The sequence below is a fragment of the Engraulis encrasicolus genome, chromosome 12 (genome assembly GCF_034702125.1).
Source record: "Engraulis encrasicolus isolate BLACKSEA-1 chromosome 12, IST_EnEncr_1.0, whole genome shotgun sequence".
In the NCBI taxonomy this organism is placed as follows: Eukaryota; Metazoa; Chordata; class Actinopteri; order Clupeiformes; family Engraulidae; genus Engraulis; species Engraulis encrasicolus.
Genome location: NC_085868.1, coordinates 17,275,865 through 17,286,107, shown reverse-complemented (window position 1 = coordinate 17,286,107; position 10,243 = coordinate 17,275,865). Strand labels below are relative to the sequence as shown.

General features: G+C 39.1%; 1 long non-coding RNA gene across 1 annotated transcript; it reads right to left on the bottom strand.

Moving 5' to 3' along the window:
* Window positions 1–2,211: 2,211 nt before the first annotated feature.
* Window positions 2,212–4,253, bottom strand: LOC134460102 (uncharacterized). The gene is made up of 3 exons (XR_010036983.1): window positions 4,166–4,253; window positions 2,743–2,947; window positions 2,212–2,330 (listed from the first exon to the last, which is right to left on the bottom strand). It is a non-coding gene; the product is annotated as an uncharacterized LOC134460102 (long non-coding RNA).
* Window positions 4,254–10,243: the final 5,990 nt, after the last annotated feature.

Below are 10,243 nucleotides of genomic sequence, written 5' to 3'. Positions count from 1 at the left end.
TAACACTTTACAATAAGGGTACATGAATACTATTGGAATTATGTTGGAAGTAATGTATGATTTATAGTTAATTAACACATGACCTATGTATGCATTGATGGTTAGTATACTAGTAATGAGAATGGAGTCCTGCTTGGAATCATAATGACCCACTATTAACTAATTGTGCAAATCAAAGGTGAATTCATGGTGTGAGTTCCAAGTGTTAATATACCATGTATTAACACTGCTGATAACACTGCTGTTAATATATCATGTGTCCAACTGTTAATATATTGTGTATTAACACTGCTGTAACAATGCCAGATCGTGGGGAGACTGGGGTAAGATGAGCCACTTTTTACATTTTTCGTCACAGCTAAGCGATGAAGGCGTATTCGGTTAAAAATTTCACATCATACCAAATTTCAAAGTGTCCTGATACTATTAGAGCAAAAACTAATTGATAAACTGTCATGGTTAAAATGATATTGCCTTTTAAAAATATTTTTTCAGGTGGCTCATCTTACCCCTTGTATGGGGTAAGGTGAGCCACTGCTTGGGGTAAATTGAGCCCAGGCAAAAATCTCAGCTAAACAACTTTTATTTATTATAACAAATGTAACTAATGAATCTATGAAATAAAACAACTAAAGCAACAGAACTATGCCAAAAAATACATATTGTGGGCCCTTACAGCTTTGTTTGAATACAATGGCGAACAATGCAGAGTGCAATGTAGAAAAAAAGTTAATATTATTGTTTGAATTGGCTGAAACATGCATAAAGTCATTAATCTCAACTCACCTGGGTATGATATGAAAGAAATTATCTGATTATGCTGAAATATCATAACATGTTTTTCAACCATTATGCATCCCATTAGGATAAGCGGCTCATCTTACCCCATCTCAAAAGGCTCACCTTACCCCATGCCAAAATTATGTAAATAAATGCTCATAAAATTATCATAAAAGTGCAAAAAGACTGAAAATATCACTCATATAGTAGCTTATTACGTAACATTTCAGACATGATGAGACCAGAAATTGTTCTATTTTTGTTTTCTCTAAATCATCCATGTTTTGAATATACATTGAATTCACTTAAAGAGCAAAAAAACACATTTTCACAAATATCTCTCTTGCCAAATTTGGTACATGCTTCACTTTTTCACAGGTGTTAGAAAAGGATTTCCACCACCTTAGAATGTGGTGACATGTTAAAATGTATTCACCTTTTTCGAGAAAAAGGGGGTGGCTCACCTTACCCCACTCTGGCCAGAGATCATTTCCCACTTCACATTCTTGTGACCAGCCGGAGTAATTTGTAATATTAAAATACAAGCTATATCATATTATGTCCCATGTGTCAAGGTCTGCTTGTTGAAAGGGGAGGGGGGGGGGTGTATTATTGGGTAGGCCTTCGTCTAAGATGATCTTGTAACCAGCACCACACAAGTAATATTTTTCTGTATGAGGTCATATCTAAAGTAATGATTAATTAATGTATTATTTAACAACATCTTTGGAGTCATAATAGAAGTCATGATGACTATGGCATTAACTAATGCATAAAGAAGAGATATTCCAAGTGTGTTAATATATACTCACAAAAGATTTTATGCTTAACTACTGAATCTTTGCCCCTTATTCTGCGGTCATGACATGATAATGAGTACTATAGCATTAGCTAATGCATGAAGAAGTGATATTCAGAATGTGTTACTATGTACTCAGAGAAGAACTTCTGATTAACTAACATCATCAATAAAAACACCAGTTTGTGTACAAATTTTAATAAGCAAAAATGTTAAACAAGGGATCACACAATAACATACCACAGGCTTACATACATGTATCCATAGAGAGAGAGAGAGAGAGAGAGAGCGAGAGCGAGAGAGAGAGAGAGAGAGAGAGAAAGCGACAGACAGACAGACAGACCGACCGACCGACCAACCCACCCACCCACCCACACACACTCTCCTGAAAATGTCCAAAAGATGAGTCCATGGTTTACAGATGCAGAGCAAGATGCATTGTCCTATATGAAACTCGGAAAGTCCAAGTTGCATGGTCCACAGAGAAAGCTGGTGTTGACATACTGGGAGGCGCGCAAGGTGTTTGGATCCGCAAACTACTGACAGTGGTTCACTGTGAAGTGCCTGTAGCCTGTCGCAGCCAATGCACTCCTCTAAGTGCCCCATTGGTCACTGATGATGGTGGTTCCCGGACGCACTTGTTTAACCACACCAGCCACAAGACAGGATGTTTCTGGCGGTCACCTACTCCTAATATTCTTAATACCCACTTTTTCCGTCGCCATGTTGCACCGGCCCTTCTGTGGTGATACTGTAAATACACAAGAGAGTAAAGTAAGTGAGTAAGTAAGTACATTTTACTTAAAAAGCACATAAAACAGTACAAAACTGACCAAAATGACAAATAGATATTCAAAGGAGAAGGGAACAATGTCAGATAAAATCCATGCAGCTTGACCTGCAAGTTTTTTTTGAAAATATGCAGCACCATGGGTGACATCAAAGCTTAAGGTGGTCCAACAACATGTTGCTGTACTGCTTCACAGTGGTACCTCTCCAGCCCCCCAGGGGAGGTTGAGATGGCTGCGGTGCTTAGTTGCCTTTAGGGGGCATTCGTCTACTTAATTTTTTAAATACTAAGTGGGGCATTTGCAGGCTTATGATGAGGTCAAGTAGGTGTTGGGAGGCTCATGATGAAGAAAAGGGGGCGTTGGGAGGCTCACCTTGCTATTATTACAACAACTTTCATCAATAGCTGCAAACTCTCAACGATCTCCAACCATTTGACCATGGCGTCTCATGTGGGCCTTTATTGCATGATTGCAAATCCATCCGACTGTTCCAGCCATCTTTGACCGTGTCCTGGAACTCTTCGCAACTCCATCCTGCATCATGTCACTCTGCCTAAAGCACAAAACCTGAAAGAAACTGACCAAAGGCAGAATATAAAAAAATAATTAAACATATGGTCAGTAGACAACACAGCACTGTAGTCTAAAATTCCCTCGTAAAGACAGTATAACCCCATTCACATTAAACTATTACTGGCAAATTCTGCCAATATCATTTCTAAAGAAAAAGTGTATGGAGTTTAGGACACTATCTTGTGAAATGGCCGCCATACTGAATTTTCTTGTGCCCAGTGATTTTTTTCCCTGAAGTGTGACCCTTAGAGAGTATTTCAGCTAAATTACATGTCTTTATACCAAAGTAAGTGGCTTTTACAGTAACCATTAGTAGCAGAGACGGCCATCTTGAAAAATGGGTGCCATATTGACTTTAAGTGAGGCCAGCATTTTTTTTCTTCTAAAAAGTGACCCGTAGAGAATATTTCAGCCATTTACATTTTTAACCAAAGTAAATGGTTTTACAACCCTTTAATAGCAGTGGCAGATATCTTGAAAAATGCCGGCTATATTACAATTTTGTGTGGCCAGCTTTTTTATTCTAAAAAGTGACCCTTAGAGTGATTTGCCAAATTCCATGCTTTTATGCCAAAGTGTACAATTATGTCACTACGCTGCTCTAGTAGATCTAGCAGAAATTCACTCCTCTCAACTCCACTCCACAGGCACACATAGAAGTCACAAGTCCATTGGAGAGGAGTTATGTCAGTTCCATTCCACTGGCTGGTAGTGTTCTTATTTGCTACTGGTTTGTCAAATTATGCTACCAAAAGTGACCACTAGGGGCTTAAATACAGTATTGCATTTCAATGGTAAGGCATGGCAAGACACCTCTTCAAACATGTTATTTTTTATTTTATTTTTTTGCTGGGATGTGCACTACAGGTTGAGATAATGGAACGACATAGATTTCATTTCTACAGGCTAGCAATTTCTATTGGCCTCACTAGGCTAAAAACAGAGATCTGGAAACACCACAGCAACATATTGTATTTCATGTATTTTACTGAATCATTTTTGTGAAATTGATAAACGAACACATAAACCTACAAAACATGTATCATAGCTGTTAAATGAAGAACCATGAATTACTGTAGCTGAGTTGCACCAAGTGTTTGCTCAGTCATTATCCAAACTACTTTGTTTTAATTGGAATTTTTAAGCTACTAAAATGTATATATGAACTACCCGCATGAAATACACTACATATAAGACGAATTGTGCAAAATAAAGTACTTACATGTGTTGTTTGAACAAGCACGTTGTAGGAGTGACAAAGAGAGCTGTCTGCATCGTTGTAGCATGGCCAAAATGGCTACAACAACGCATTTGTTCTCACTTTCCTGTTCAACTCACAATACAAGTCACGAACAGCTTTTTAATTACATTAGTTCTACCACAATTGTAAATAGTGCACATTGCATGAAAGGAAAATCGAAATGCATAATTTTGATTTTCATTATATGCAATAGTCAGCAGCATTTACGGTTGTGGTAAAACTAATGTAATCACCAAGCTATTCGTGACTTTTATTTTGACAAAAGATTTGAACAGGAAGTTACGAGCGGAAGTGTTATTGTAGCCATTTCGACCGTGCCACAACGATGCCGACAGCTCTCTTTGTCACTCCTACAACGTGCTTGTTCAAGCAGCTCCTGTGAGTACTTTATTTTGAATAATTCATCTCATTTGTAGTGTATTTCATGCTGGTAGTTCATATATTAATTTTAGTAACTTCAACATTCCAATTAAAACGAAGTAGTTTGGATAATGACTGAGCAATCACTTGGTGCAACTCAGCTACAGTAATTCATGGTTCTTCATTTAAGCTTAGAAACTTTGATACATGTTTTGTAGGCCTATGTGTTTGTCTATCATTTTCACAAAAACATATTAAGGAAAATACAAGAAAGACAATATGCTTCTGTTGTGTTTCTGGATCTCTGTTTTTAGCCTAGTGAAGCCAAGACAGATTGCAAGCCTGTAGAAGTGAAATCTATGGTGTTCCATTAGGCCTATCAGCCTGTCGTGCACATCCCAGTAAAGAAAACTTGTTTGAAGAGGTGGCTTGCCATGCCTTACCACTGAATTGCAATATAATATACTGTATTTAAGCCCCCCAGTGGTCACTTTTGGAAGCGTAATAATTTGACAAACCAGTAGCAAATAAGATTACCAGCCAGTAGAGTAGAACTGGCAGAACTCCTCTCCAATGGACTTATGACTTCTGTGTGTGCCTGTGGAGGGGAGTTGAAAGGGGTGAATTTCTGCTAGATGTACTAGAGCAGCTTAGTGACATAGTCATACACTTTGGTATAAATGCATGGAATTTGTCAAATATACTTTCTGAGGGTCACTTTCTTTAATAAAAAAGCGGGCCACACAACATTGTAATATAGGCAGCATTTTCCAAGATGGCTGCCACTGCTATTGAATGGTTAGTATAAAACCATTTACTTTGGTTAAAAAATGCAATATGACTGAAATACTATCTGAGGGTCACTTTTTAGAAAAAAAAAATGTTGGCCACACTTAAAGTCAGTATGGCGCCCATTTTTCAGATGGCCGTCTCTGCTACTAATAGTTACTGTAAAAGCCACTTACTTTGGTGTAAAGACATGGAATTTAGCTGAAATATTCTCTAAGGGTCACACTTCAGGAAAAAAAACACTGACCACAAGATAATTCAATGTGGCGGCCATTTCTCAAGATGTAGATGTAGTGTCCTAAACTACATAAACTTTTTCTTTAGAAATGATATTGCCAGAAATTGCCTCTAATAGTTTAATATGAAGGGGTTATACTGTCTTTACGAGGGAATTTTAGACTACAGTGCTGTGTTGTCTACTGACTATATGTTTAATTATTTTTTCTATTCTGCCTTTGGTCAGTTTCTTTCAGGTTTTGTGCTTAGAAAGAGTGACATGATGCAGGATGGAGTTGCGAGGAGTTCCCGGACATGGTCAGAGATGGCTGGAACAGTCGGATGGATTTGCAATCATGCAATAAATGCCCACATAAGACGCCATGGTCAAATGGTTGGAGATCGTTGAGAGTTTGCAGCTATTGATGAAAGTTGTTTCCTTAATAAAAGCAAGGTGAGCCTCCCAAAACCCCCTTGACCTCATCATAAGCCTGCCAACGTCCCCGTTAGTATTGAAAAAATAAAGTAGACTAATGCCCCCTAAAGGCAACTAAGCACCGCAGCCATCTCAACCTCCCCTGGGGGGCTGGAGAGGTACCACTGTGAAGCAGTACAGCAACATGTTGTTGGACCACCTTAAGCTTTGATGATGTCACCCATGGTGCTGCATATTTAAAAAAAAACTTGCAGGCCAAGCTGCATGGATTTTATCTGACATTTTTCCCTTCTCCTTTTAATATCTGTATCACTTTGGTCAGTTTTGTACTGTTTTATGTGCTTTATAAATAAAATGTACTTACTTACACACTTACTTTACTTTCTTGTATATTTACAGTATCACCACAGAAGGGCCGGTGCAACATGGCGACGGAAAAAAGTGGGTTTTAAGAATATTAGAAGTTGGTGACCACCAGAAACGTCCTGTCTTGTGGCTGGTGAGGAGAAGCTGGTGTGGTTAAACACGTGCGTCTGGTTACCACCGTCATCAGTGTCCAGTGGGGCGCTTACAGGAGTGCATTGGCTGCTACAGGCACTTCACAGTGAACCACTGTCAGTGGTTTGCGGATCCAAACACCTTGTGCGCCTCCCAGTATGTCAACCCCAGCTTTCTCTGTGGACCATGCAACTTGGACTTTCCGAGTTTCATATAGGACAATGCATCTTGCTCTGCATCTGTAAACCATGGACTCATCTTTTGGACGTTTTCAGGAGAATGGCTGTGTGTGTGTGTGTGTGTGTGTGTGTGTGTGTGTGTGTGTGTGTGTGTGTGTGTGTGTGTGTGTGTGTGTGTGTGTGTGTGTGTGTGTGTGTGGCTCGGTCGGTCTGTCTGTCTGTCGCTTTCTCTCTCTCTCTCTCTCGCTCTCGCTCTCTCTCTCTATGGATAAATGTATGTAAGCCTGTGGTATGTTATTGTGTGATCCCTTGTTTAACATTTTTGCTTATTAAAATTTGTACACAAACTGGTGTTTTTATTGATGATGTTAGTTAATCAGAAGTTCTTCTCTGAGTACATAGTAACACATTCTGAATATCACTTCTTCATGCATTAGCTAATGCTATAGTACTCATTATCATGTCATGACCGCAGAATAAGGGGCAAAGATTCAGTAGTTAAGCGTAAAATCTTTTGTGAGTATATATTAACACACTTGGAATATCTCTTCTTTATACATTAACTAATGCCATAGGCATCATGACTTATATTATGACTCCAAAGATGTTGTTAAATAATACATTAATTAATCATTACTTTAGATATGACCTCATACAGAAAAATATTACTTGTGTGGTGCTGGTTACAAGATCATCTTAGACGAAGGCCTACCCAATAATACCCACCCCCCCTTTCAACAAGCAGACCTTGACACATGGGACATAATATGATATAGCTTGTATATTAATATTACAAATGCGTCTGGTCACAAGAATGTGAAGTGGGAAATGATCTCTGGCCAGAGTGGCAAAACATTGCACCAGGGACTGTGTGTCCAGAAGAGGCGGCTTCTAGGCCACAGCCAGCAGGTGAACGATATGAAGGTTGCAAGCACCCCTCCACGTTTCAAACAATGCAGAGCCAACGGTGCCCTATCGCAACATCTTCCTGGCACAGTGGTGTCACGCAGCCTACGTGAGTCAACTATCTTGAGAAACGACTGGATCGTGATAAGGCAGGATTTTTAGCATGGGATTCATTTCCAGTATAATTTTGCACTTTAAATTTACCTTTCATCCACCATGTTAACTTTACTTCTACACTCAACATCTGCTGCATGCATAAGGTAGGCCAAGTCTATCAATTAATTCCACGTCCAGGTCGAATTCTTGTATGATAAGGAACGATCTGGCAGTGTTAATACAGAATATATTAACACTTGGACACATAATATATTAACAGCAGTGTTATCAGCAGTGTTAATACATGGTATATTAACACTTGGAACTCACACCATGAATTCACCTTTGATTTGCACAATTAGTTAATAGTAGGTCATTATGATTCCAAGCAGGACTCCCTTCTCATTACTAGTATACTAACCATCAATGCATACATAGGTCATGTGTTAATTAACTATAAATCATACATTACTTCCAACATAATTCCAATAGTATTCATGTACCCTTATTGTAAAGTGTTACCCTGTTTTCTACGTGATGCAATGTCTAAGTTTGTTGGGATGAGATCAGAATGATGTATGCACTGCAATGTTCAGATCAGCAGTGTTGTCATATGTCAGAAAAGTTTATATGGTAAAATGCTTGTGGTTGAGTGTTTGCACCTGTGTGTTTGTGTGTGTGTGTGTGTGTGTGTGTGTGTGTGTGTGTGTGTGTGTGTGTGTGTGTGTGTGTGTGTGTGTGTGTGTGTGTGTGTGTGTGTGTGTGTGTGTCTGTGTCTGTGTCTGTGTCTGTGTCTGTGTGTGACTGTGTGTGTCTGTGCTGTCTCAGAGTAAAATGCAGCTTTTCGTGCTTGGTACAGGGAAATATAGACACAGTAAAATGTCAAATGTAAGCTATTGCCCAGTGAATTAAAGCCAAGCTTCCTAATAGGTACACTGCAGCTACTAGGCTGCATTATTTCTGGCGAGAAAAGATCACAACGCACACACACACACACACACACACACACACACACACACACACACACACACACACACACACACACACACACACACACACACACACACACACACACACACACACACAAACGAGAAAACAGAGAGAGAGAGAGATTCAGAAAACCCATGTTTGTTTACCTAGATGCATAGCGGAAATCACAATGTTAACCTTTAGCAATCCATTATAGTGTGAGCAATGGGTGAAAGAATCGCTCACAAGGTGATACAAGCATGAAACTTGGCACAGGTGTTCATTAGGACATGCTTATCAATATAAGGGGTGGAGCCACTCAGAATTCCATGTTGCATAGCAACGGTTGCTAGGTAAAGCATTTGCCTTAGCAACCAGCATCAATGGTGCCGTTTCTAATTGATTTTGTGGTATTAAGGCATCTGTACACTGAGTCATTGTCTTAAAATTACTGTAGCAATGTTGAGAGAGGCTATATATTACAAATATGTACCATTTCCTTTACAGTAGCAACCAGCATCAATGAAAACAGGTTCTAAGCAATTCAGTGATATTGTGATGTCTGAATCTTGACCGCGTGTCCTAAAATCACTACATTAATCCTTCAAGATATTATACATTAGCAACATGTGTCACAATAGCCCATTTCATGTCATTTTCACCATTGAAGTCATAGCAATGATGTGAAAAATACAATATACAGTAGCCCCACTTCTCTATTTACTTTTTGACATCAAGTCTCAATATGGCTTACACGTGTCACTTCACATCAGGCCTGTCTTTATCCTTATACATGTACCTTGTCAAGCCACCTGACTATTCAAAACTGGACATTTTGGCAAGACAAAAAGCGTATATGAACACAGTACAGTGCTGTGTTGTAAAGTGTAACCTAGCGAAGTGATTCTTGACATGCCCTTGTAGCTTTTTATTGATCACTATAGTCTGGTGAGTTGGGTGCTACAACATATTACGATACAAACTGGTTTCCAAAAAGTGGGGACACTTGGTATTTTGTGAATGAAAAAATACTCTTCAATCCATATGGAAAAACAGTCAATCCATAAGATGGAGAGCTGTGCAAAGAGAGGAAATCTGAAAGGACAACAATTCAACTTATCGGCATAGGAATTTGTTACATTTGGCAAGTTTACATTCTACATTGCATATCTAAATTTAACAAACCTTCATGCCTACATACTACTTCATCATTTACCATGCATGCATTACCATCTGGAAATGGGACGTAAGATTCACGTATTCACCTAAATAATTTCTGATCTATCGCTAATGAAGGGAAATTCAGGAATTCCAACAATTGCAGTATTCCATCACTCAAAGGTGAAGGCAATTGCCTGACATGCCACATTTTCAACAGTAACTCGAGCCAAACGTGAAGTCTATACGAGAAAACCATAAAAAATCCACTTTAAGTCTCGTGGTGCCTTTACGAATAACCTCGTTTCTCGTGGTTGGGCGACGAAAGGGGGGACTGACAATTGGGGTAGTTTGGTTCTGGGGGGAAGAATACTGCGGACATTTAGGAAAACAGGTACACTTGAAAATTCTGCGGACATTTAGGAAAACAGG